Source organism: Myiozetetes cayanensis, unplaced genomic scaffold (assembly GCF_022539395.1).
Source record: "Myiozetetes cayanensis isolate MyiCay16 unplaced genomic scaffold, myiCay2020 scf17, whole genome shotgun sequence".
Classification (NCBI taxonomy): Eukaryota; Metazoa; Chordata; class Aves; order Passeriformes; family Tyrannidae; genus Myiozetetes; species Myiozetetes cayanensis.
Window position 1 is genome coordinate 4404953 of NW_026087378.1, and position 25297 is coordinate 4430249.

A 25297-nucleotide genomic window follows, 5' to 3' on the forward strand; every position below is an offset into this window, starting at 1 on the left:
ACTGGTGATACCAGTTCGTGGCTGACAGTAATCAGCAACACACGCAGGAAATCTGACACTGTTCCCTGCTTGTCTCCTTGCAAAAGGGGATCCATCACTACTCCTGCTTCAATCCCAGCATTGCCAATTCTGCTGGTATTTTTCTCTAAGATGCCCTGAGGTGTATTTAGGCTGATTTGATATTGCTTCCATAGGGGAATGTCACACCAAAGGATGGCTGGAGAGCAGAGCCTGGTGTCTGCCAGCTGCTCCCAGTAGCCTGCTGTGGTTTAAGATCTTCTGGAACAACTCCTGGGTCTTGAGTTGGTTTTCAGAGCCTTGCACTGATTTTCTCTCCTTCATGTGCATTAACAAGTGCTATGAGGTTATCAGACCTTTGTATTTGCCTATAAGCAAACAAAGTGGCTGATTTAGCAATGAAGGAGATAAAGGAACTTTAAGTCCTTTTGTGAAAGCCACATGGAAACAAGCAGCAGTGGCTGGTTTAAATCAAAAGTGGTGTTTATTTTTGAGCAGATTTGCTGATATTTATCTTCAATGGCAGACACATAGATTAATAAAGATACATGGATAAACAAAGACAAGGTAAAATAAGGGGTTTACTGAATACCTGGGAGGTTGTGCTCTGCAAATACCTAAAGAAGTGGCATATTAATGTATCCTACCTGTTTTCCAGTAAGTCATTAGTCGCTTAAGTGAAGTTGTTCATGCCAGTTTTCCCTTTCATTAAATATTCATGTTTACTAATGGAAATTGTCTTGACAAATTGGTCAAACTGAGCAGCTTATGAATTTATGCTTTAGACTAAAAAAAGTTGTTTTGGAACTCCCAGTGAGCTAAAGTAATGCTTAAAACCATTAACACTTCATTGATTTTATAATTAAAAAATCCCTAAAATAAATAGATCATCTTTTAAATGTAGCGTGGCTGTTTATCTCATTGCTTAGTATTAATATTCACATTTTTTCCCTGAAAATATCCGTAAACTTCTGAAGATGCTTTTTATTGCCAAGCCTTTAGGATTCATTCCCTCCCCAGCTTTAACCAGTGGCCATGACTGTCTCTGTCTTCAAGGGGCTCTTTATTTTTGGTGTGATGCCCACCCAAGCGCCAGAGGGACGCTGAGAATTTGGGTGGCAGCCAGGACCTGTCCTGGAGAACTGACTCAGCTCTGTGAGCTGTGTGTGAGGAGGTGGGGGCTGACCAGGGCGATGAACCACATTCACAGATGAGAACCTGGCTCAGGAGCAGGCAGCTGGATGACAGGATGAGACTGTGAAGGAGGAAGATGTGACCCCACATTTTGCTGTGCCTCATCACTGCATGAGGGGAGCGGGGCCAGGGAAGGAAAGGCCAGGATGGGACTCAATGAGCCAAACTGGGGACATGTGACTGGCACAGACCCCTGCACGTAATGGGCAGGGGGACAGGGGGAAAATTAAGCCCTAAAAAGGCCCAAACCGACTCTTAGTGACCCTTAGATAACAGCAGGAAATTTACCTGGGGCTTGGATGTCTCTGAGAGCCCCTGGGTGTAGGGGTACGGGTATTCCATGGGGAATTATTTCACTGGGAAACCAACTGCTGGAGCTCAGGCAAAATTAACGTGGCCTGAGGCAGCAATAACAAGCATTAATTAGTGGATCTCTATCTCCTCAGAGCGTGTGTGTGTGGCCAAAGGCTTATGATAAAGTCAAATAGGGGTAATTTTTCACAGAGACTAATTTAGCCCATTAACCAATAGCCCATAACTAGTTTCATGGAAACTAACTTGAATTCTCTGCCCCAAAGCTTGGCTGCTGGGGTGTCTTGAGGAGAGATAAGATCTTTTCAACAGACACCACAGTTCTTTATTTTTGTTTTCAGCTTACACTAATTTGATGATAATCACACTGTTTGCTACTGTTAAGCAAAGCAAACAAAATCTTGCAACCCAAGCACAGTGGTGTCCTTGCACACTCAGACTTCACACCTGTGCCTTGTGGCCTTGTGCACCTTCCCTGTGCATGTGGCTGGTGAGGATGACCTGCTCCTGTGGAGCCAGTGGCTTCTGCTGGCAAGGGAACAGGGGCTGCCAGCTCAGCTGGTGCTCTTCTTGTATTGAGCCTGGAATGACAATTTATTTTCCAGTCATCTGGAGCAAACATGCCCTTGTTAGTCTGTTTGGGTACCCCACCAGACCCAGGAGTGCACTGAAAGGAGCTGGAGAAGCACAGGCAATGGGAGGGCAGAGTGTGTGTAACTGGCTTCACATTTCCTGGGATAACGAGAGCATTCTGTCACCTTGATATCGATCTGTTTTCTCTCCTAATTAGTTTTCATCTGACTATAAAATATGTTCTACTGGTAAGCTCTTGGAGCAGCAGCAAAGCCTTACCTGCCACAGGCTGTGTCAAACCATCAGGAGTGTTTAAACAGCCCATTTGCTTTTAGGAGCCCAGGACTTGTTGGCCAGTACAACCCACGTGAAACCCACTGCACCAGCTGTTGTGAGAGGATGTGTAACTCCAGCACATCCACAAACCCCAGCTGCCCATATGGCCAGGAGATTAATATCTCAAATGGGCAGGAAACTGGTTTTGAAAAAGAATTTGCTTTGATTCTATGTAACGTGTGATTAGAGGACAGACCATTTTGCAGGAGATGCGGATGAATATTGTTTAAGATGTGTTCCTGGGTATTTGATCAGATGGAAAACACAAACTTGTTTTACTGGCATTTGATATTTTCCAGATTTTTTCTTTGTTTGTTTTTCATGGGAATTATTTTTTCCTTCAAACACTTCTATCTAGATTGGTTGATGGAGATCTACTGGATGTTCACAGCTTTTCCAAAGTTGCTGGCTCTCGCTATGTAACCTACCTAGGGGGGTTTCCAAGGCAAAAATGTCGAAATTAAACCCAGCATTAGACTTTCATTTCTAGTACTTTATAACTGCGTTCATCAGGATTTAGTCTTTTTGATCAAGTCAGGAGGCTCAAGATCCCACAAGGCTCAGTATGTTCTTACTAACCAAATGCTCATCGGTGTTCTATTCCTACACATCATTCATAATCCCATGATTTGTCTTTGCTTCTGTCTTTTTACAGCTTTAGTTGATCTTTAGAGGAAGTGCTTTGCTGAGCTTAGTTTAACAACAACAAGCATTAAATAAAATACACTCTGGATAGAAATGTGCCCCTGTTCAAAATCCAAGAAGATTTTATACAGATTTTCTCCTTTTTGCTGACATTTTCCTTTCAAAAGAAGGAAATTGTCCCTGGGAAAAGACTGGATAATCAAACCAGAGATTCCACACCTTGGAGCAGTCCATGCTAGGAAGCTGATGAGGCTGAAGTAAATGGCTCCTTAAAGCTGGGTGATGGGACCAAGTCAGGGTGCTCGTTGTCTGGGCTCTCCTGTTGATGTTCTGCAAATTATGGTGACTTAAGTTACCTAAATTAGGCACCTGCTCCCTCTCAACTGACCCTATAGGGACCTGAACGATGTTGGCCACCTACTGAGGAGGGTGTCTCAGAGATGGCTGGCAGCTTGGTTTGCATTGTTTGGCTAAAATGCCCATCCCTGCCAGTCCCTAGCAACTGCAGGCTTGTTCTTGGCTCCCTGATAACACCCAGAAGCTGCCACCTCCCCTCCTGGAGCTGTTCCACTGCTTCAAACTGGGTCTGACCTGAAACATGGTGATCAGACAGCTCACATCCTGCTCCCTTGAGTGTTTTCCCCTGGTGGCTATAAGAGTTAATCTATTTCAACAGTGACATGATCAACATTTAACTTTAAATATTTAAAAAAGAAAAAAAAAAAACCACATGAGAGTACAGGGTAAGAAAGGGGGAATTTCTCTCTGGATTGAGCCACTAAATGTCAGAGTTATGTAAGGACTTTATCTGGAGTGAATCAGGATGAAAATGATATGAAATGTCTCAAATGCCATCTGCTTTCAATTCAGTCAGTGCTTTGAGACCACGAGAGAGGAGCTGGGGAACAAGATCCAGGCTGTGGCTGAGGCAGGGCCGGGGACACAGTGCCCTTGGAGGGGCTCAGCCCCGTGTCCTTGAGCCCAGCAGGATGTGATTCTCCTTGGGGTTTATTTTGTATTGTTTTGTTTCATTTCATCTGGGGCTTTTTTACCTTTTAAAATGATAAGATGATCCTTTGTTTCCTAATGGCAGTTGGCAACCTGAGCAACCTGGTCTAGTGGAAGGTGTCCCTGCTCATGGCAGGTCCCTTTGGTTTAGGGTTCCTTCCAACCCAAGCCATTCTGGGATTCCGTGATTTTGTGGTATTTAACAGCAGTTATATTTAACAGTAGTCATAATTTGAGTAATAGAGCTGCCAGAAACCCCTTGGTAGTCGCTCCAGTCTGAACTGTGTAGGCAGCGTTAGCGCTTTTAGCGCCAGCACGGAGGTAACTCAGGCTCCAGTGCACAACTCACAGGGTGGTGACTGAGAGGTCACTCACTTGCAGCCCCCGCTAAGCAGGCAGTGCTGTTCCTCGCAAAATGCTATCTGAATCCATGGCAGAACCGCTCTGTGCCACGGGGGATCGGCTTTATGGCTGGGGAGCGGTGGCACGTGCTCCGGCGCCCGGAGGAACGGCTGCCTCTCCCCGTGTGCTTAAGGATCATTATGCGCTGCTCTTTCATCCAGCAGAACTTTTATGTCTCGCAAATTAAATTCCCGGGCAAAATAATTACATGGAAATGCTGCTGGGCTGTTATTCGCAAGGGGCCAATTTTGTAGCCATTTGTTGGCATTTGAAAAGTCAAATTTCTTGCACTGTAACATATGCAACATATAGTTCAAAAACAGAACATGAAAGGCTCCAATCGAGTCAGCAGATGTAAATTTTGAGGAGAGCTGGACATCAGAGAAAAAGAAATTATCCAAGTTAAGACGAATGAGCACTTGATTTCAGCTGTGCTTTGTGCCCCCGAGTGTCGCTGGGTTCCTGCAGTCTTGTGCTCCATCCTGACAAGTGTTTTTCTGGATGTACTTTCCAGCTAGAATCCTGCCTGGGCAGCTGGCTTAGGAGCTGGGGCTCCTTTCCCTGTCCTCCTCAGGGGTGCAGCAGGATGCTCATCGCCAGCCTTATGGCTCACTGTTGGTATTGATGGGTGATGGATGATTTTGTACATGATTTTGTGTCTGTAAGGATCACAATTAGAAATCACACCATATTAAAAGCAGCAGTACCACTGTTTGGAGAACCAGGTGGTGTCTCCCTCATGGTTTGAAGTTTCATGGGATTTTCCAGTAATCTGAATTGGTATTTTGAACAACCACCTGAGGAAAAACAGTCAATACCTTTCAGGTGAAAACAGTTTGTCCTCTGCTGTTCTTGTCATTGTGGGAATGCCCAGAAAAGGCCTATTTAAACTATTCCACCCTGCTTTGTAAAGCTTCAGAAATGCACAGGGAGGTGGCAAAATGTGCTTGCCAGTATTAACAATATATAATTTTATTAGTACATGGGTGTATGATATACCCAGTGTGATAATTCTACATGGCATTGGTAGTTTTTCCTGCATTAATACAGGGTGATTCCCCTGCGTGTGACCTGCAGAACTAGCCAGCAGTGGGACCCTCCAGCAATGTTCTGTTCCTGGTGGGTGGCAGCTTGGCCTTCACATTCCCCTTGGGGCTTTTGTCAAGTTTCCCGTGGAAACTCAGTTGATTCTCTGTCCTGCAAAATGTCTGGGTAGATGTTACACACCAGGATACTCCCTGGCAGTGCAGTGACAGTCACCCCTCTGCTTTAGCAGCTGTTCCTGCTGTCGGGATGTGCAGGAGCTTTAGTGGCAGCTGATGGGTGGGATACACAAGGATGTGGGGCTGTGGGATCTGCTGTGCCCCTGGTGAGGGGACACCTGCCTGTGGTCCTGGTCTGGAGGCTTCTCCCATCCCAGCACAGCAGCTCCCCCACGTTGCTCCTCCCTCCTTCTTTTGCCACGTGTAAATGAGGATTAAATGGCTGTGTCTCTCCTTGCCTCTCACCTGATGCTATCTCCCCATAAAGTTTCTGTTAACGGGGACAGCCCTGCACACTCTTGTTTTCTCTCATGGTGCTCCTGGAAAAACAATTGATATAAACCCCGTCGTCTCCGCGTATGGCAGATGACTAATGAGTTGTAATTGCTCCTCAGCCCTACAGGAAGCTGACTTCAGGAGGAGTTGCAGATTATCCAGCTGTATGTCCCCGGGAGGTTGTTACTGTAGGAAATTAATTAGTTTAGACCTATTAGAAATATAGAGGGAGAGCTGAGGGTTGGTAGGGCAGAGAGAGAGCAATGTGTTTGTTAAAAAATGGTAAAGACTGAGGGAAAGAGGTAATTTTAAGTTAAAATTGCTTCTTTCTCCTTTGGGGCTTTATTGTTCTGAAAATAAAATTCTATGTTGAAGTGCTTTAAGGCAAACAGCTTTATTCCCTTCCTGAACATGGTGTGTGTAGGTGGAGATGCAGGTGACCTGAGTGCTGTCCTGCTGAGTCCATCCAGGATGAGCAGAGCCCTCTTCCTGGCCCCCTCCCTGGCAATGGAAGTGAGCAGACCCAGAGAGGAGAAGCCAGGCAGATCTCTCCACATCCCTCCAAATAATCACCCACCTCCTGCTGGTTTCAGCTCTGGAAACTTGCAGCGCACGACAAATTTTCTGCATTCAGCATCCCGGTGGATATGCCCTCCATTGTATTTGTCCAGCCTCCTTCACTTTTTATTAATGTAAAATCTAACTGTGCTTTCAGGTGGTTGGGAGGAATACAGCAGTTTGTTGTGGTGTTGGATAAGGAGCTCAGGGTGTAACTGGGTGAGGTTTTTCCTCGGGGCAGGAGCTCTGTTGCTCCCCAGGCTGTGCTTCGCTGCCGGGTGTTGTCAGTGATAGAGAAATTTTAAAAATATTTGTTAAATTTGCTTTGCAAACTGTACCCCATCCTTCCACCTGTAACACAGAACGTGTTTTCTGCTCTTGAGTGAGCAAAACACCTTAAGTGTAAGTTTAGATCAGTTATTAGAAGGAAATTCCTCCCTGTAAGGTTGGTGAGGCCCTAGCACAGGTTGTCCAGGGAAGCTGTGACTGCCTCATCCCTGGAAGTGTTCGAGGTCAGGTTCGATGGGGCTTGGAGTAACCTGGACTAGTGGAAGGTGTCCCTGGCAAGGAATGGGAATAAGGTGATATTTAAGATCTTTTCCGACTCAAACATTCTATGATTCCATGTTTTGCCTTACTAATGAAGGAGCATGGAGGAACATGGTGCTTCTGCTCATCCATGCAGATTGTTGGGAAAATGTTGAAAAATATTATTAGTAATTATTTTTAAAGTGTGTGTATGTGTGACAGTGTATGTTCCCCAACGAAAATGCTCTCCAAAATATTGAAACCCAGTGCTGCTGGTGAGTTTCCCATCACCATCCATCAGTCAAAATCTGCTCCCTGATGGAGGTCGTGCTGGTGGGTTTCCACTTTTCATGAGGGAACTCCTGCTTTGAGGAAAATCTCACCCCCTGAAAAATGGTACTGCATTGCCAAAATATTTCTGCCCTGCATTTCTCATTCTGGCCAAGGTCAAAGCCAACACCATCCCTTTTCTGTCTGGGCTGAGCAGTGACCTGGGCTCTCTCTCATCCTGCCCCATGGTGGGTCCAGCCCCAACCCTCAGCTCTGCCCTGGGCACCCCACAAAGCTGAACAGGAGCTGGTCCAAACCTACTCCCTGGGTACCCTTATCTCACCCTGCACACTGGAAGTGATCTACCTTCCAAGAGGGGCAAAGAAAGGAGATGGAAGAGGGATCCCACTGGCAGCAGCTGGTCAGTGAATCCAGCTCAGTTTTGTACTCTGTGGAAGCAACTTCCATTTTCATCCCTTAAATTATGAGGAGGAAAACTTGGGCAAATGCAAAATGTGGCTGGACAGGGTGCTCAGGTGCCTGCTCCGAGTGCAGTTGTGCCCAGAATAATTGGCTTTGGGTTTTTTATGTTTCTGTAGGAGATTTAAACAGCCTACTCAGGAGGGGTTTATATCAGTAAGGGGGGGACGTAGTCCCTGAAATGGATTTTCATGCTCAGAGCTTCCAAACACAAGCACTGTGCAGCTTTCTGTTTGTTTTGCAAATCCTTATCATCCCACAGTTATTGCTTGTGAAGTGGAGCAAAAAATGAAACCCAGTGAGGGCTGAATGGCAGGAGTCTGGTTTCTCTTCTGGCTTAGCTGTTGTGTTCTGGAAGGACACATGTGTTCCTCCAAAAGCCTTGGAAATGGGTATCTGCACAGAGTAATTAGTCTGGAAGTTTAGCTTTCTAGGAGCTCAGTGTAGCGCATTTCTGCTTGGTGTGAGTTGTTTACAGAGTCCTTGTTTCTTGGGGTCTTCAGAATTATACTTTATTTATGCAATAACAGAATTATCATAGAAACACAGAATGGTTTGAATTGGAAGGGACCTTAAAGCTCATCCAGTTCCACCCCCTGCCCTGGGCAGCGACACCTTCCACTATCCCAGGTTGCTGAAAGTCCTCTCCAACCTGGCCCTGAGCACCTTCAGGGATGGGGCAGCCACAGCTTCTCTGGGCAACCTGTGCCAGGGCCTCACCACCCTCACAGGGAAGACTTTTTTCCTAATATCCCATCTAACCCTGCCCTCTCCTCTCCGTTTTGATTTTCTTTGACTTATTTAAGGTGGAAGATAGAGAAGCAGAAGTCTACTGCTTATTAAATGTCACAGCAAAGCTCACCTGGTAAGGCTGAACTGAGGAGGGGTTGGTGTGTGAGTGACTTGAACCTTCTGTCAAACACCCCTTATCTAATTGCTGTCAAAGAGCTGCAGCTGCTGTGGGCAGGTTCTCAGGCTTAGGTACAAAAGGGAGCTCCCAATCCACCTTGGCACAGGGGTAGTGAGTTGTGGGGTACATCCTGTCCTGGATGGTTGGTGCCCTGGGCTGAGCTCCCACATCCCATCCTGCAGCGTGGCTGGTCTGGGCTCTGCTCATGTTGACTGCTCTTGGGCACCTGAGTAGGAGAGGTTTCAGTTGTGTTCTTTTCTCTTGTTCTGTGTGTGTGCAGCTGCAGGATAGGGCAGGGAAGAGCCTTTGCAGAGCCTGGCCAAGGTGCACTGAGAGACAGCTCCAGTCCTGAAACTGGGCATTCTACAGTTATAAAAATAACATAAAAGTGGAAAGAGGAAAACACGTATTCAAAGTGAACACTTGATCTGCAAGGCCTTTTGGCTTTCCTTTTTCCCAGAGTGTGTATTTTGGCTTTTGTTTCTTAGATGTGTTGGGTAGAACCATTTTGTGGGTAATTGAATCATAATACATAATAACAGTACAATTTTACCAGCAGTTTAAGTTCCACCGTAGTGTCATTCTTCTCTGGAAATGCGCCTGAATGTTTTCCTCCCAGCTCTGTTTATTGCATTCCACCCAATTATGTGGTTTCTGCCTGCTCAGGGGACTGTGTTCTTCCTCCAGCCTCAACTGATGCCCCTCTTCATGGCCACGAGGAGACACAGCACCACCAGGTTAAATTCTTCAAATACTCCATATCAGACTTTCCAAATTAGGGCATTCGTATATGGACACTGCTTGGATGTTTGGAAAAAATTGCATTTAGCAGGGGAGAGAAGAGGGTTTCTGCTCCCTCAGCTGACAAGGCTGCAGCCCTCATTAGGGAGAGAAGGAAGCTGAGATTCAGGTGCAATTCCAAAGCTCCAGTGTTTAGGAATGAGAAGGAAACACCAAATATTACCAGAAAAGCTTGCCAGCTCTGCTGATTTGGCCTTGAAGGTTGGTTAGGTGTGTGTTTTTTGGGAAGCTGTGGGTGGCACAGAGGAGCCTTTGGGCTGCAGAGGCCTGGGGCACTATTTCTCAGTGGAACAGCTCCTTTGCAGGACAAGGGGGATTTCTGGGTTTGCCAATAAAGGTTTCATTTGTCTAACAAAGGCAAAAAGATATTCTGTTTATAAAGTGACTCAAGGCATCCATGGAGTACATGTAAATTGGCTTGAAAGTAGGTCAGCGTGGCTTTGCACAGCACAGTTTGATGTGTTTGTGTGAGAATTCAGCTCCAGAACTGTAAGTGCTTGCAGGGAGAGCGTTGTGCTGCACGGGCTCTTCGGCGTGATCGCTCGGCTTTAATCTCTCCAAGCTGGTGAGTCTGGGGAGAGCTTAATTAGAGCCAGTGGAAGTAATCCTGGAAAACACCGGTCTGTGGAATGCCTGGACTGCTCCTCATGCTCTGGCCTGCCAGCCCACCTCCTCCTCGCCGTATGCTTGCTGCTGTTTCCTTGCCTGGGTGACAACGGCACCAGAAAGTTAACGGACCCTGGGACGGGTGCTGTGTGTGGGGGTTAAGCTGAACCTCAGCTCATGGTCACAGGCTGTGGAGCACAGCCTGTGGGCGAGGCACTGGGCTAGGGAGCTCCTGAGGAGGGGCTCTGTGGGTCCATGAGACCCTCCTTGCAGGGACCCTATGTCTGGAGTGGCTGCTGTGCTGGAGGTGCCCCACTGCCAGTTCCCCAGTTCCCTGTGCCCACGCCCTCTGACTGCAGCTGTGGCCCTGTTGGATGAAGGCACACAGTGCTGGAACAGCCATCTGCAGACAGTCCCGTTCCATGTTCAAGTCCTTCCCAGTGCCAGGTCAATTATTGTTCACTGAGTATTGCAGTTACGGGCAGCAAGGCTGAATGAAGAATGTTCACAGCCCCATGTTCTCTGGCTTTGCATGGGGCTGCTGGTGTTCCAGGAAGACCCTGCTCAGCTCCAGGGCAGACTCAGGGGTCTGGCTGAGCCCTTGTTGGGGGGCTCTGCCCATCCCCAGCCCCTTGGGTGGGCCCTGGCCCCTCAGGTATCTCACTTACATTGTTGCCCCCAAAGCTGAGCTGAGACTCCTGCTCTCAGAGTCAGGCTGGTTCTTGTGCTCTTGGAGGGGAGAACATCCCAAAGTCCTAAGGCTTTGCCACCATCACTCCCTGATCCATGATGTTCTTGGTGTCTGGGTTGTTGGTGGAGGTCCTTGAGCAAGACACAAGCTGGACGATGGGTGTGAGTGTGGGAAGTGAGATTGAGTGAGGGGATGGGAATGGGGAGGGGAACGCTGGTCCTGGGGACAGGGGGCTGGGAACAGCAGCGTGGTGACAAGCAGGAGTTCAGGCACAGAAGGTTTTTCTTTCTCTCAGACAAGGAAAAGATGAAAGGTGCACAGGGATGAAAGACTGAGAAGAAGCGAGACTTCTCCAGCAGCAGCACTGTTCACACAAAGAGCCTCAGACAGAAAAGCCTTTTTGCCCGCCCCTTCTTCCCCTTCATCTGCCAACACCAGGCAGTAAATTACCCTGCTCTTTCCTATCACTGGTTATTGAGTGGTTGGGTAAGATGGAGTCAAATTATTTGCATGTTCAAAGAGAGAAGATAAAACTAGACTGCAGCATATTTTATGGCTTTTATAAAATGTTGATGTATGTTGTTGAAGTAGATGGAAAGGCACCGCTAGTGCTCCAGGGCAGAGCTCCTCTCTGGGAACCTGCTGCTGAATTAATGTGAGCAAAGAGTCAGTAGAAAGCAGGAATGCGCAGTTAGAGTTGGAAAAATAAATGTTTTATATTTATATTTGGATTGCCGAGTAAGAAAGGCACCTGATAAAAGAAATCTGATTCTAGTGCAGCCTTAAGGTTGTATATTTAGCATTTATAACTCAAATTTGGGCAGTTGCTCATTAGAAACCAGGAGGACAAAGTCTCAGGAAAATGGGACGAGCAGGAAAGGGAAGGAAAACAAACACAGTTCAAACAGTGGGGAGGTTTGAGTGTGCGTGTGAATTTTTAAGCTAAAGTTTTAAATGTGTTTTTCAAAGGACAGGGTTCTGCTGTGGGACTGACACCTTCTTAGTCTTGTTGTCAGCTGTCAGCTGTAATTATTTCATGTGTCCATCTGCTCCAGGGCTGGTTTGTGCACAGGCTGGGATGTCTGTGCCCCGCGCTGCAGGATGTCAGCACTTCCAGCACAGTTACTTTGGACCTCACTCGTGAAGTGAGGAAAGCCAGGCATCGATAAAACAAATATCCCAATTTCCTCTGTATTAAGCACCCTAAATAAACTGCAGGTGGGGATGAAGGTTTCTTCCTGCCCCTTCAGCAGCAGGAGCGGTGGCTCCTGTCACTGCTGGCCAGGTCTGTGTCTGTGGGGCTCTGTGTCCTGCTGATGCCTGGCACTGGTGGGACCCTCCTGACCACCCCCTCGGGTTGTGGTGTGGGAAACGGGGACATCCTGGCCCAAAGGTGAGATGGCAGCAAGGTCAGGGTGTCCTGGCAGGGCAGTCCTGCAGCTCCAGGCTATTCAGCTCTGCTCTGGCCCAAGGGTGATGGACCAAGCCCTTACCCACAGCTGCACATTAAAAGCTCCTGAACAAGTGAGCCTGGGTTCTGTTGTGGACTCAGCTCTAATCTGTCAGTATTATTTACACATCTGTGAGATGTGCCATGGCTCTGGGTCTGGAACGACTGCTTTCATTAAAAACTTACCTCAAGATACCTTGGGGTTTTTTTCCCCTTGCTTTATGAGTGAATTTGACATTTCTGGTTGATGTGCCTCAAGCTTGAGTTTTGGGAAGCAAATTCTTGTGTCCCTGTACAGAGATTGCATCATGTTAGTATTCAACATACCTGCCCTGGATTGCAGCTGGGTGCTTATGGTGATGTCAGGTAAGAGCTGCTTGACACCCTGCCAGTTTGCCAGGCATTTATGCTTTAAGCAGATCTCTGTCTGTAAAAGTTTCACTTCAAGGTTGTGGTCTGTAATATTGCTTTGTGCTTTGAGGGGCAGGTGCCTAACAGAGCTACCAAGATGATTAGAGGGATGGAGCACCTCTGCTATGAGGAAAGACAGAGAATTGGGATCATTCAGCCTGGAGAAGAGAAGCTTTGAGGTGACCTACTTGTGGCCTTCCAGTACCTGAAGAACTACAAGAAAGGTGGAGAGAGACTATTTACAAGGGCCTGTGGTGACAGGACAAGGGGGAATGGCTTCATGCTCCAGAGATGGTTAGATGGGATATTGGGAAGAAATTCTTCCCTGTGATGGTGGTGAGGCTTTGGCACACATTGCCCAGAGGAGCTGTGGATGCTCTGTCCCTGGAAGTGTTCAAGGCCAGGTTGGGTGGGGCTTGCAGCAACCTGGTCTAGTGAAAGGTGAACCTATAATGTGAATATGTGGCCATTGTACTGGCACTTACATGCAGTTGCTTGCCTGTACATGCAAATGATTATGTGTGCCTACAAATTTGTGACAGCTGCAACATGCTTGTTTCAGGGAAGAAGAACTGGAATTTAAATGCTGAAGAAAATATGCAAATGCCTTAAAAACAGGAAAAGCTCAGATTGCTTTGCAGGCTGAAAACAGCTGTGGAGCCCATGGTGCTTTTCTTACCCAGGCTCACACAGGAGCCACCCAACCTGCTCTGCAGGAATTGTTAAGATAAATATCTCCTGGTTTTGTTTTCAGTTCTAAACTATCAGTCTCTCCATTTGCATATCTAAATTCTCCGGTGCTGTAGCAGGAATGTGGCTGCTGCCATGGGAGGCTGGTGTGAATTGCTGAGGATCTGCCACATTGCATTATGCATTTTTGTTGTTGTTTTAATGAATAAATTCCAGAGAAGGCAATCAGTAATTAGCTGCAATATGGCACGGCGTGGGAGCAGTGAGGAGATGTTAACTCGATCTGAAGGACCCATCTGTAGAACTTCCAGAACCGCAGCCCAGTCGTCACCACACACTGGAGGGAACCTTTGGCAGCATTTCAGTGTATTATTTGCCAAAAAGGTTCCTTTGGAACATAGGAACGAATTGGAAGCGTGGGGATTCACTGTGATAGGCCTGCCACAGGTAGGTAACATGGGGACAAGAAGCAACTCAATATGTTGGAGTCTGGGGTTTGAATAGATGAAAAAAATCCTGAGCATATGCTAAACTATTCTCCACATGAATAACAGTTTCTAATTTGCTCGACATGTCTCTAATCAACCTGGCAGCTTCCCTTCATAATTAACATCTTTATTTTGTTGCTTTATGGAAGTGGAATGTCTGTCCTGGTTTGGAGGACTCAGCCTCTTGGTTTCAGGCGTAGGAAGCAGAGCCAAGCTCAGGTGTGGGTGGATAACCAGGAGAGCACTTGTCATTGGAGGATGCTCCAGGGAACCAGAAGAAGAGCATCCTGTGATGGGAGGATGCTCTGAGGGACCTGGAGAGCATCCTGCTGGGGTGAGCCAGGCCAGCAGGAAAGCTGGGCTCCCCTGGGACACATCCCCACCTTACCTGTGCCAATGTGTGCTCGCACAGGGAGTCAGCAATGGACAGGGAGAGTAAGTTATGTTTGGCTGATATGACAAGTGAAACTCTGTTTGGAAAATGTGTGCTGAATGGAGACTGGGGCTTTTGCTGTGAATATTACTGTTTGAGTATTAATTATTACTGGTTGATGCAGCTTGTAAAACTGCCCCATCTAAGCCAAAAACACATTAAAATGATAAAATGTCTCAGAATCTCTGTGAAGCCAGTCTGGTGGGAACTTGCATGGACTTTACCGGTGTCCCCTTTACCCACCGTAGCACCACTAACACACATCATGGTGTTTGGGTTTCTGTGGTAAGGTGGGCAAGGGACCCACAGGTATTGTGGCACCTTTGAGAGTGAGCAGTTCCCCCTTGAGGGACATTTGTGTGCACAGGCTGTCATACATGGTCAGCTCTGAGACGTAGGAATGCAAACATGGCTTTTGTAAAAGCATTTCTAAGTGTATCATCATTATCCTTCTAAACTGAAATACATGTACTGTTCCTAGGTAATATATTTTAAATCTCATTTTCAGAAAGCAAAATGTCCTGAGGAGTGTGTTCCTTGTCCCTGGCAGCTTCTGCAGCTGAGGGATGAACCCCTGATTCCGGTGCAGGTGTGACCAGCCATGGGTGTGGGTGGTGAGCAGGTGAGTGCTGCCCCAGCACCCTGGGACACCAACCTGCTGGGGCACCAGCCTGACTGTGATGGTTGGGACCTTCCCAGCTTTGAAGGTGGGCACATGCAATTTCCCTTGTGATCTTGAGGCCATTTAGCACACAGGGAGATCAGCAATTAGGAAAGCAACCATGCCTCAAGCGCTGGATTACCCTGTACACCCATGGGTGGCAGAAGGATACTGAGCTTTGGGCTGTAGAGCATCTCTGCCCCACAGCTCCTCCCAGTCCATACCCCTGGAATCCTGGCACAGCATCCCACAGGAGTGTGAGCAGGTGGTGATGCTCTGGCTGGAGCCCCCTGGCAGCAACTGCTTCCCAACATGCACAGCCCTGACCCGCCTTGTCAGAGACTGCAGCCACCCAGGGCAGAACTGGAGAGCTGATGTGCGGGGGGTGGATGCAGCACAGGTGGAATTTCTGGGTGGGAACCCCCAGCCTTGGTGTCCATCAGCCATGGAGGAAACTTCCCAGTCCCACCCCTGTGCTGCCTCACAGCAGAGGAACCAGCTGCATGAATTATCCCCAGAATACAAAAGTCATTTTCCTCCCCCAGCTCCTCCTGCCTCCATGACCTAGTTACCGGCTCAGCACACGCAGGAAGCCATGGGAGGGAAAAACAGATTTCTATTTAATAAGAGAAGTTGATTACTATTTTAAGCCCCTTATCATGTAGAAGCATTTCAAGCTCAAACACCCCACTCATCTCTAACCATGAGGTAACTATAAAGGCTTCTCCCTCCCCACCCTGCAGTTTGACAGTACCGGAGTTTCAGGCAATTAAAATCCCTCCGTGTGTCTCCAGTGTACCTGTTGTAGTCGCTGTGTTCTCAGTATCTGTTCACACTTGAAACAGCAACTTATCTTGTTTGGAGGAGGCTTTATAGGTTGTTTTACCTAATTGGTGCGGGGTGAATATTTCAGATGGATAAATTTAATTAAATGAGAGCTGAGTTACTGTCTTGCTTTGGGACAGCAGCAAGGAAAGCCCCAGTGCTGGTAACTTGTGCAGATAAAATGCAGGTTCTTTTTTCTGTGCTTTAGAAGGAAGCTGCAGCCTTTCCTTGAGCACTCCCTGGGCAGGTTACAAATGTGTTGGAAATGCCAATCCTTGGCTTCAGAGGGTCGGGAAGTGCGTCTCCTGAATGCTCAGATGTGGGGTGGGTGTGTGGCACTGCCATGGCTCTCGGGGACCCCAGTGCTGCCAGGGGGATGTGGGGGTTCTGCCACTGCTCTCTGAGGCTGGGCAGCAGCTTTCAGGCTACCCTGATGAGCACAGGGAAGGAGCTGAAATGAGGGCTGGGGTCTTTTGGGAGTAAGGGGCTATACTTTCAGAGGTCTTGCTCAGGCAGAGCTCTTAGACCTGCCTCAGTTCTAGCCCTTCTCTGGAAGCTGTGCAAACTGAGCTTGATCTTCAGTTAAAGGTGAATGCAAAGTTCTTCCTTCCCTGGGACTTCAGCACATGTGTAAAATGTGATCAATGCTTCAATTCTTGATTAAAGGAGATATTTTTTATATACAAGTACTCCCAGAGAGCAGGGCCTTTACTGAATTACACAAGAGCTTAGGCTGGAGTAAAACTTCAGATCCAGGCAGTTTGCATGGTGCAAACAGAGACCATCAGAGGTCTGGGGAGCCCTGAGAGCAGCTCTGATGCTGCAGATCATTCTTTACCTTCTTGCCAGCATTGTCTTTGAGTGGGAAATCAGAACTAGAAGGGATGAAAGTGCATTTTAGGTTGGACTGATTTTTTCCTCTGAGTACTTAACAAAAGCTCACTGGGTGATGGCTTTGTCGCCACGGGACAACTGGAGTGTGTGGTAGCTTGGCTGAGGGTTGGTCCCCTCTGAGGGTAGTGAGAATGAGCACCCACAGGCCCCAGCTGAGGGAACAGCCCCCGGGTGGGCAGTGCTGAACCCCCAGTGCAGCTGCAGAACCCAAGTCCTGGGGGAGCACTCTGATGGATCCAGTGGCAGCCCCGGGACCTGGAGATGCTTTCAGGGACAGGCAGCAGGTGGTGACTGGGCACAGAAAGCCCACATGGCAGCTGTGGTGCAATTTGAACAGAGAAGCTGTGCAAAGAATATGGGGGAAAGGCCCCTCAGTCCCACAGCACTGCTCCTGTTGCCTTTCGTTGTTCTCAGAGAAGCAAAGAGATTTCCAGTTGCTCTTGCTTTCCTGAGGGTGCTGCTGTGGATATTTACAGCTGAATAAACATTTCTCCCCTGCAACCTTTATTTGTGTTTTGTTCTTTCCAGCAGCTGCACATCTGTTCCATCAGAGGTGACTCCATGTGGAGCAGAGAGCAGAGCAATGCCGCTGTGTCTGGCCAGAGATGGACAGCAGGACCCTGGACCAGGAGAAGGTAGATTGCATTTTTGGCATGGTGTCACTGACAGAGATGGCTTGGGAGCTAGAACACAATGTACAAAATATGCCAAGGAATGAAGTGCTTTTGTTCATTTTCCAGTGCTCCCACCCATTACTTGGGATTAAATCTCTCCAACTCCCCTCCATAGAACGATGTGGGGGGTACTCCCTCACCACAGCAGCTCTCCCTGCAGAGCTCTCCTTTGGGAGCAGCCTAAGGCAGGAACCTCTGCCTGGAGAAAAGGGTTCTGTGCATCTGCCAGTGTGTGACACACTCAGCAAATGACAGCAGGAATGGTTGGGATGCATTTGGCATTTCCTGATGTGCTTTGAAAGCTGTGTACAAATTCAAATCAGAGAAAGCAACAGGCCCAGGTGCATGATGCTAATTTTATATTACAATTTCATTCAGATAAATTATTCCTGTGAGTTCCTAATAAAAGCAGATGGTGGCTTGTGTCAGAATTAGTGAACAATTCTGATAACAGGAGCAGCTATTTTTAGTTTCGTGTTATTCCAGTTCAGCCTCACATCAAATTGTATTAAACTGGGAGGATACAAATAGGATCCATGGGTATTCATTTGCTTCAAAGCATTCAAAAGCCATCTCCTCTGCTTGGCAGGGTGGGTGGGATGAGGGGGTGGCTGGGGACAGGTTATTTGTCAAGTCTCAAGCAGCACTTGTCATTTGGTGTGCTCATAGCTGGTGTGGAAACGTTAATTAGGGGACTGAGCTCAAGCCAAGTGATGAGCACAGAAAAAGGCCACCAAGGACATGGATTAAGGAGCCTTCCCTGCAGGAAACACCTCCCACTACTGGAGCAGTGGGTTGGGTGTGCAGGAGGGTGGGCGGCAGCCCCAGGGGCTGGGAGGACTCAGTGGGGCAGATGATCTCTGTGGAAGGAGATGAGTTGTTCCCTGTGTGTCAGCACTGTCCTTTGGACATGGCAGAAGCTGGAGCTGAAGGAGGAAACCCGAGAGGTTGAGAGATGGGTCCTGTGTCAGGAGGGATGGATGCTCAGAGGCACAGCACTGTCCGTCCCGTGTCCTTCCCAGTTGTCTTTGTTATAGAATCACAGAATAGTTTGTGTTGGAAGGGAACTTAAGGCTCATCTCATTCCACGTCCTGCCACAGACAGGGACACCTTTCACTATTCCAGGTTGCTCCAAGCCCCATCCAGCCTGGCCTTGAACATTTCCAGGGATAAGGCAGCCACAGTTTCTCTGAGTAACCTGTGCCAGGGCCTTAGCACCCCTAGAGGGAAGAGTTTCTTCCCAATGTCCGATCTACCCCTGCCCTCTGGCAGTGTGAAGCCATCCCCCTCTGTCCTTCCAATATATTCAACATGCAATGTGAAGCCTTTCCAAGGGGAATTCTCTGTGAGTGGTGGGATCTGGGGTGTTGTGTGGGAATCTGATCTAATGAAGTCCTGAGCTATTCTAGACTAGAGCAGCTTTTTGGAAACTTCATTTCATCATTTCAACAGTTACCATTTGGAATTATATTATAGAAAGATTCATTTTCTCCCAAGGCAACTTAAGTGAGGGGAAATGCAATGTAAACACAGAAACCCTCAGGTTTTCCCCCTTAGTTTAAAGCACAGAGAATAAGCTTTATAATGATTCTTGAGTTTTGTAAGGCTTTAATTTCACTGACACTCTTTTTCAAAATTTTAGATTTTATCGACTAATAGTTGCTTTGACATTAAGGGTGCTGCTACAAACAATTTAATCTATTTCTACCAATTTTTGTCTTTGTGGAAAAAGTTTTATTTCAGCTCTCATTATCTGAAAGTGATTTGCAGAAAAAGTGCTATTAGGAAAATGAGGCTGATGGCACTTGGGGTGAGCTGAGCACGCTGTTAAGCAAATCAGAAATTAGTGTAAATTTCTTTCATTTGACTTCGTTTGCTGCAGATCAAGTTTGGTACTAATGATAAAAACTAGATCAAGCTATTCAATATATTGAGGAGTTTCTGTGCAATGAAACTGGAGTGGCAAGAGACAACTTTGGCTATTTTATTTTTCTGATCTAAATTGGAATAATTTTAATGGTTCCATTATCTCTTCAAACCAAGGTGAAGTCTTGTCTGAGAAGAAATACGTTAAGCTGCTGCTGACAAGCAACAAATAAATAGCAATAGCAATAAATAAATAATGCAGAAGGAGGAGAGTAAAAAATTCAGAAAGATATGAGACCCCCCCCAAGAATGTTCCTGAGGAGTTGCTACTTGGGGGCTCCCTCAAAGGGATTTGGTTGCAGCAGTAACCTCCACCAAAACACTTTTTCCTCAGAAACCAATGTAGTGTTTACAAGGTAAATGATCATTTTCTATTTTCTCAAAATCCTATCAGTTCTGCTGTGTTAAACCAGGAGTAAGCCCTGATAGATGAGTTGGACAGTGCTACCCCAGCTCCACTCTCTTCACTCAAAGTCAGCCAAAGTGACAGCAGGTTCATATGAGATCTGGTTTATCTGATGAGGTCCTAAATATCTTGAATGCTCTGGGAACATACTGAGGAGCAGCTGAGGAGCCTGGTGATTTCAGCAGGAGGGTGAATACTTGGGAGATACATGGATGAGTAGTGCTAAAGTCCCAAATCACTCCTACAGCTGGACCTGAGAGAAGGGGAGTCTGTGTGGGAGGTGAGACAGGATATGGTTCAGAATGGGCTGAAAGCGAAGCAGAAGACAAGATTCATGTTCCCTATCTCCTCACCCAAGACAACCAAGGGCTGAAGGCTTGCCTCACCTTAGTTTCCTTCCCATCCTCTCATTGGATGTGATCAAAAAGGAATTCTTCCATTTCCTCCCTCAGTGTATAACAAAATGTACTTTGATTTGAGAATGGGATGCAATTTTAACTAGAATAGTGGAAAGCATGTCACTCGTTTAACAGTTGTAAAATTAGAAGGAAAGAAAACCCCTAAGAGACAGGAAAATAGCTGCTATTAAAGTGATAGAATAATCTTACTCTGCAATGGTTTTCTGCAGTTGAAGCAGCTCTCTGCAGCCGGTGTCTGTCAAACCCCACCAGGATGGAAGGTGACATTATGAAGTCTCCAGATATATTTTCATGTCATTTAGCTGATTTGTGTCATTTGATAAATTGCATGTTTGTAAAATCAGTGTTCCTCACTGCGCGTATTCTTGTGCTTTGGCAGTGCCGCAGTTCTGTGCTGGAGACAACAGCAGTGATTTGTAAGAGCTGTCACTTCATGAGATCTTACCCCCTTCTGGTGAAAACCCTTGTTCATTGTCCAGCAGACCTGGTATAAAAATTAATGAGGTCCATGAAGGTAAATAAGGTGAGTCTTTAATTTTGCTTAATAACATCTCTGTTATTTTTTGAAATGTGAGATACAAGAAGGAGAATGGAATCCTGGTGAGAGGTGAAGGCACAGGCTCTTGTTTTCTGACTTGCAGCACTTAAAGCAGGGAAGGTGTGTTAGTTGCTGGTGTGATGGGCAGAGCTCAGCCCCAGGGTGCTTGAGCTGAGCAGGTCACAGGTGAGAGGACCCAGCCCAGACCTCACCCCACAGTGCTCCCCATCTCCTCCTGAGGCCGAGGACAGGCGGTTGAGTTGAACTCATGGGTCCAGGGAATATTCAGCAGTGGTGAGATGGCCCCACAGCTGACTTGGGTTTGCAGGAGGGACGCTGTGTTTGTGCCAGGCTCTCCAGTACAGTGCTAAGTGGGCATTTAGGCATTGGCAGAGGAATGCGTAATTAATCCTGTGAAGGTTTAGATAAGCTTGTCAGATAAACTGCCTCGGAGAGGAACTTCTAACAGTTCTATTTTAGCTCCGGGTGCAAAGTTCAATGGCTTTCCTGATGACCCAGCATAATGCTTGACTTGTTTAGTAAAAAACTCCCCATAAAAATGCAGCTTAAAAGCAAATTCCTAAAGACTTGTATCAGGTATTGTGTTTTTGATCACAGATAACATGTATTAAGTAATAATAGTGTACAGCTCTGAGCTGGCTAATTTTCAACACACCAGTGATGGAAGAAGGATTTTAACAGCATCACTTGAGCTATGCTGCATAGTCAAGACCACATCTACTGAAGAAAAAGCCCATCCATTTAAATAGCCCAAATGAATAGATTTGGTCCCTCATTGTAATTTAACTCAAGTTTTCAAATGTGTCTTTGTTATTCCAAAAAGGGAGAACAGTATGAATAACTCTGAAATGTGACATTGCATAATTAAACATATTTCTGGCTGTATCCATCTATCTAGCTGTCTATCAAACCCCGCAGCTTTCCTTCCCTGGAACAGCAGAAGGCTGGCAGTGCTTTCCACGCCAACGTGTTGGAAACCTTGGCTGGTCCCCTGCGATCGTAAGCTGGTGGGTGGGAGGGAAGGCACAACAAATTTTGGTACTGTGGCTTTACTGCCAGAGAGCTGAAGAAGATGAAGTTTGTCAGCCCACTTTTGGGGAAAATAACCTAAAGATATTTAGAAGAAGCAAATTAAAATTCATCGTCCTGACCCGACTCTTGCAGGGACGCATTTCCCATCCCCACAGCCAAGCTCTCCCATGGGCTGTTGGGTTTGGAGTATCAAGGATATAAATCAAATCCATGTGATGAAGGAAAATCACGTGGGAAACACAGACTTTCAGAGAGATTTTAATGGTAGGTTAAATTCTGGTTCTAAGACTGAGAGTTGAAGGAAAGTACAATGTATTTCTGGATTACAGGTGTTGAGTACAGAGCAGTTGCAGTTGTCTCTCCATGTACATCTCTTATCACTGTCTACTGGGGCCCTGCTCACCAAGCCAGGTCTGGGGAGATGGAGGTAATTCAAGGAGCAGATAAAATGGTTAAAGCTGGGATAGGATTTGTGGGGAAATATAAAAGAATTAAGTATGTACTGCCTGGCTAAACAATAACCTAAGGGGAAGTACAACTCTTTATGAGCATTTCAGGGCTACAAATACCAAGGACTGGAAGGTCCATTCAGCATGTCCCAGGCAGAATTGCTGAGAGTAACAAGATGATACTCAGAAAAAGTCAAATTTCAGATGCTGGTGATCAGGTTTATTTATAAGGGAAAACCAAACTCTACCAACATGGAGATGACAGTGATGTCTGAGATCTGTGAAGACCCCTTTGAGTCTTTGGTTTCTCAATTCCCAGAGTTCTTCCATGGAGACCATGCACACTGTGCAGAAAGGTGACCAGCTCTCCCTTCCCTGGCAGCACAGGAATTCTGAGTTAGATCTGCCTGCACGAGGACTCCAGCAATGGAGACCAGACTGAAAGGTTGTAGTGGATTTAGTGTGATTTTTTTTTTTTTTTTCTGAAGCCAGTGGGATTTTTCATTGAATTCCAAGGCTCTTGAATTAAACCTCTTGTGAGAACTTCCCTTAACTCAACAGCAGCAGCAGTTTGTATTTTTCCCCTTTCTCTTTCCCTAAATCTCTTCCTGCCCACAGAGGAGCCTTGCTGCACTTTTCCTGGGAACCCTTCTCATGTATCCAGGCCATTGCTGGTGCTGAGACCCCACTCTGAGTGCCCAGGTGCGCTGGAGGATGTGGGCAGGTGACCCAGCATCACCCTCCCCATGGGCAGGAGCAGTGTCCTGGCTGCCAGCCTGGGCCTGGGAAACGGCTGGGCAAGAAAAGATCTGCACTGTGAGAGAGCAGACTGTGGGGGCACAATGAGTTTTCTGCTGGAAACAGCTCTACACAGCTGATTTTTTATGTATTTCTGTTGTCTTTACAAAAATGAAGCTCCAGGTAGCGATCCTGCATCTGACAGAATTATCAGTAAATGACTTTGCTTCCAGGGTTTTGGTGCCATTTTTCCTGAGCTGCCTGTAAAATGGACAGTGAATCTTTTCATGTCCAGCTCGAGGTGCTGAGATCCAAATCTGTTCTGGAAATAGTCTCTCTGACAGCCCTTTTATTGACGCTGGAGCTGTTCAAATGAGAAGCCTGTGCAGGAGATGAACCGGCTGCCCCGCGCGATGCCAACCGGGAGCTGATGGATTCTGCACGGACAACCAGGCGACCCCTCTGCCATCCACCCTCATTATGCTCCTGTCAGATGTTCAATTAGAGTGACAGGGTCCCAAATTCCCAAAGATCTCTGTTTAGTCTTAGAAGATTAAAGGGTGGCAACTATTTTCAATATGATTATCATCATTATCTCTGGGAGATTTTATACTTCAGAAGTCAAAGTCATAATAGCCCAGCTCACTGCAATTATTTGCAAATTGCCTTAATGTATTTTCCAAAAGCTCTTTTGGCACTTTGCAATTTATTTATTTGCTAAGCCAGTAACACATTAAAATGCTAAAATGTCTCAGAATCTCTGTGAAACCAGTCTGGTGGGAACTTGCATGGACTTTGCCAGTGTCCCCTTTACCCACCAGTAACCGCATCCTTTTTGTTGTTGTTGTTGTTAAAATACCACTTTTTGGTTCTCTCTCTGGTAACACAACTTGAAGAATTCCTTTTTTTTTTTTTTTTGGTTGAAATTGAAGGGAATTTGTTAATTTTACATTAACTCCCTATGCTGATGGAAATGCTTGTGAAAACATAGACTTAAGCCAACTTAAGAAAATATTCAGACACATGAAAAATGCTCAGTTTCTCAAAAAATGCAATTTTTTTCCTAGAGGCATGTTTTAAAGTGGAATTCTTGACGTACCAAGGAATGGAAGTAGCCCACTATCAGGAAGCAGTGTAGGGGTGAGTCTCTAGTGGGCTCCAATTTCTCTTTTGCAGAAGCCACAAGTCTCAGGAGAGCTACCTGGGTGGTTTTGGGCAGAGTTGGTGAAAGTGGCTGTTTGGATCCCAGCCACATCTATTCCTTTTATTCTTGTCCTTAATGGTGAGTAGAGAGTAAGGGACAATGTGCCCTGTGTATTAAATTGAAACTAACCCAAATAGCTTCTAAAACACGCTCAGCCAATTGTTCAAGAGTAATTTACAGACCAAGAGTTACGGTGCAATAATTGTGAATAATGAGGAAACCACGGCAAAAATGGTAAATAGCTTGCAGACATTTTTAGGAACAGAAAATGAGGCTAAATTCATTGAATAAATTAATTGCTATGGATTATTCTCTCGGCTTTAATCTGCTGCCTGCTGAAAAAAGTCTGTGCAAATGGCAAAGCTCTTTCACAGCTTTCGTTTAGAAATGGGGCTGCTTCGTGCTGAATAGAAGAGAGACTGAAAGGGGGTTTGCTGTGTTATAATAGTGTATCTTCCTTGTAACACAATTTTCACCTTCATAGTTTTACCTGCCCTTTGGGATGGGGCAGTTTTATAATCCTGTTTTATTATTGAGCAGCAGATGGAGAGCCTGCCGGGAGGAGAGGTGGTTTTTCCCCAAGGCCACACGTTGTCTCTTTGGCAGAATCCAAGTTGGAGTTTGGGATTTTGCAGTCCCTGGCTGATGCTTGTGATATTTTTCTGTTTGAAGACTTCTCCTTCCTGCAAAAACATCCATACTGGGGGATGAACAAAACAACCCTGAGCAGATTTGAGGCTTCGCCAGTGAAAACGTAGAGAAGAAGAAGGAATGAGGAGCCACATCCCCCAGCCTATTTTAGAAGAGCATTTCTAGTAAAGAGGAATTATATTTTAAGAACTGGACAGATTGTCTCAGATTTACTATCTTAGAGGACAGCAGTGAAGGTGAACCATTTTTCTGTCAGGATTACGATTATCTGACAGGGTCTTACTGTTGCAGGAGAAATGACCCTGATTTAGAAGAGATCTGTTCATTTGTAAGCAGCTGTTGCTTTTTAATAGCACAGCACTTTCTTACTGCTATTAGTAGTAATAAAAATAAAACTAAGGCCCGTGTCTTTACTTGCATGAAATTTGTGATTTAAAATGAAGTTTGGAGAGCCTTGTAGATCAATCCTGAGATTCTATAAGCTGCTAGTTGTGATTTATGTGGATGTGAGGCCAC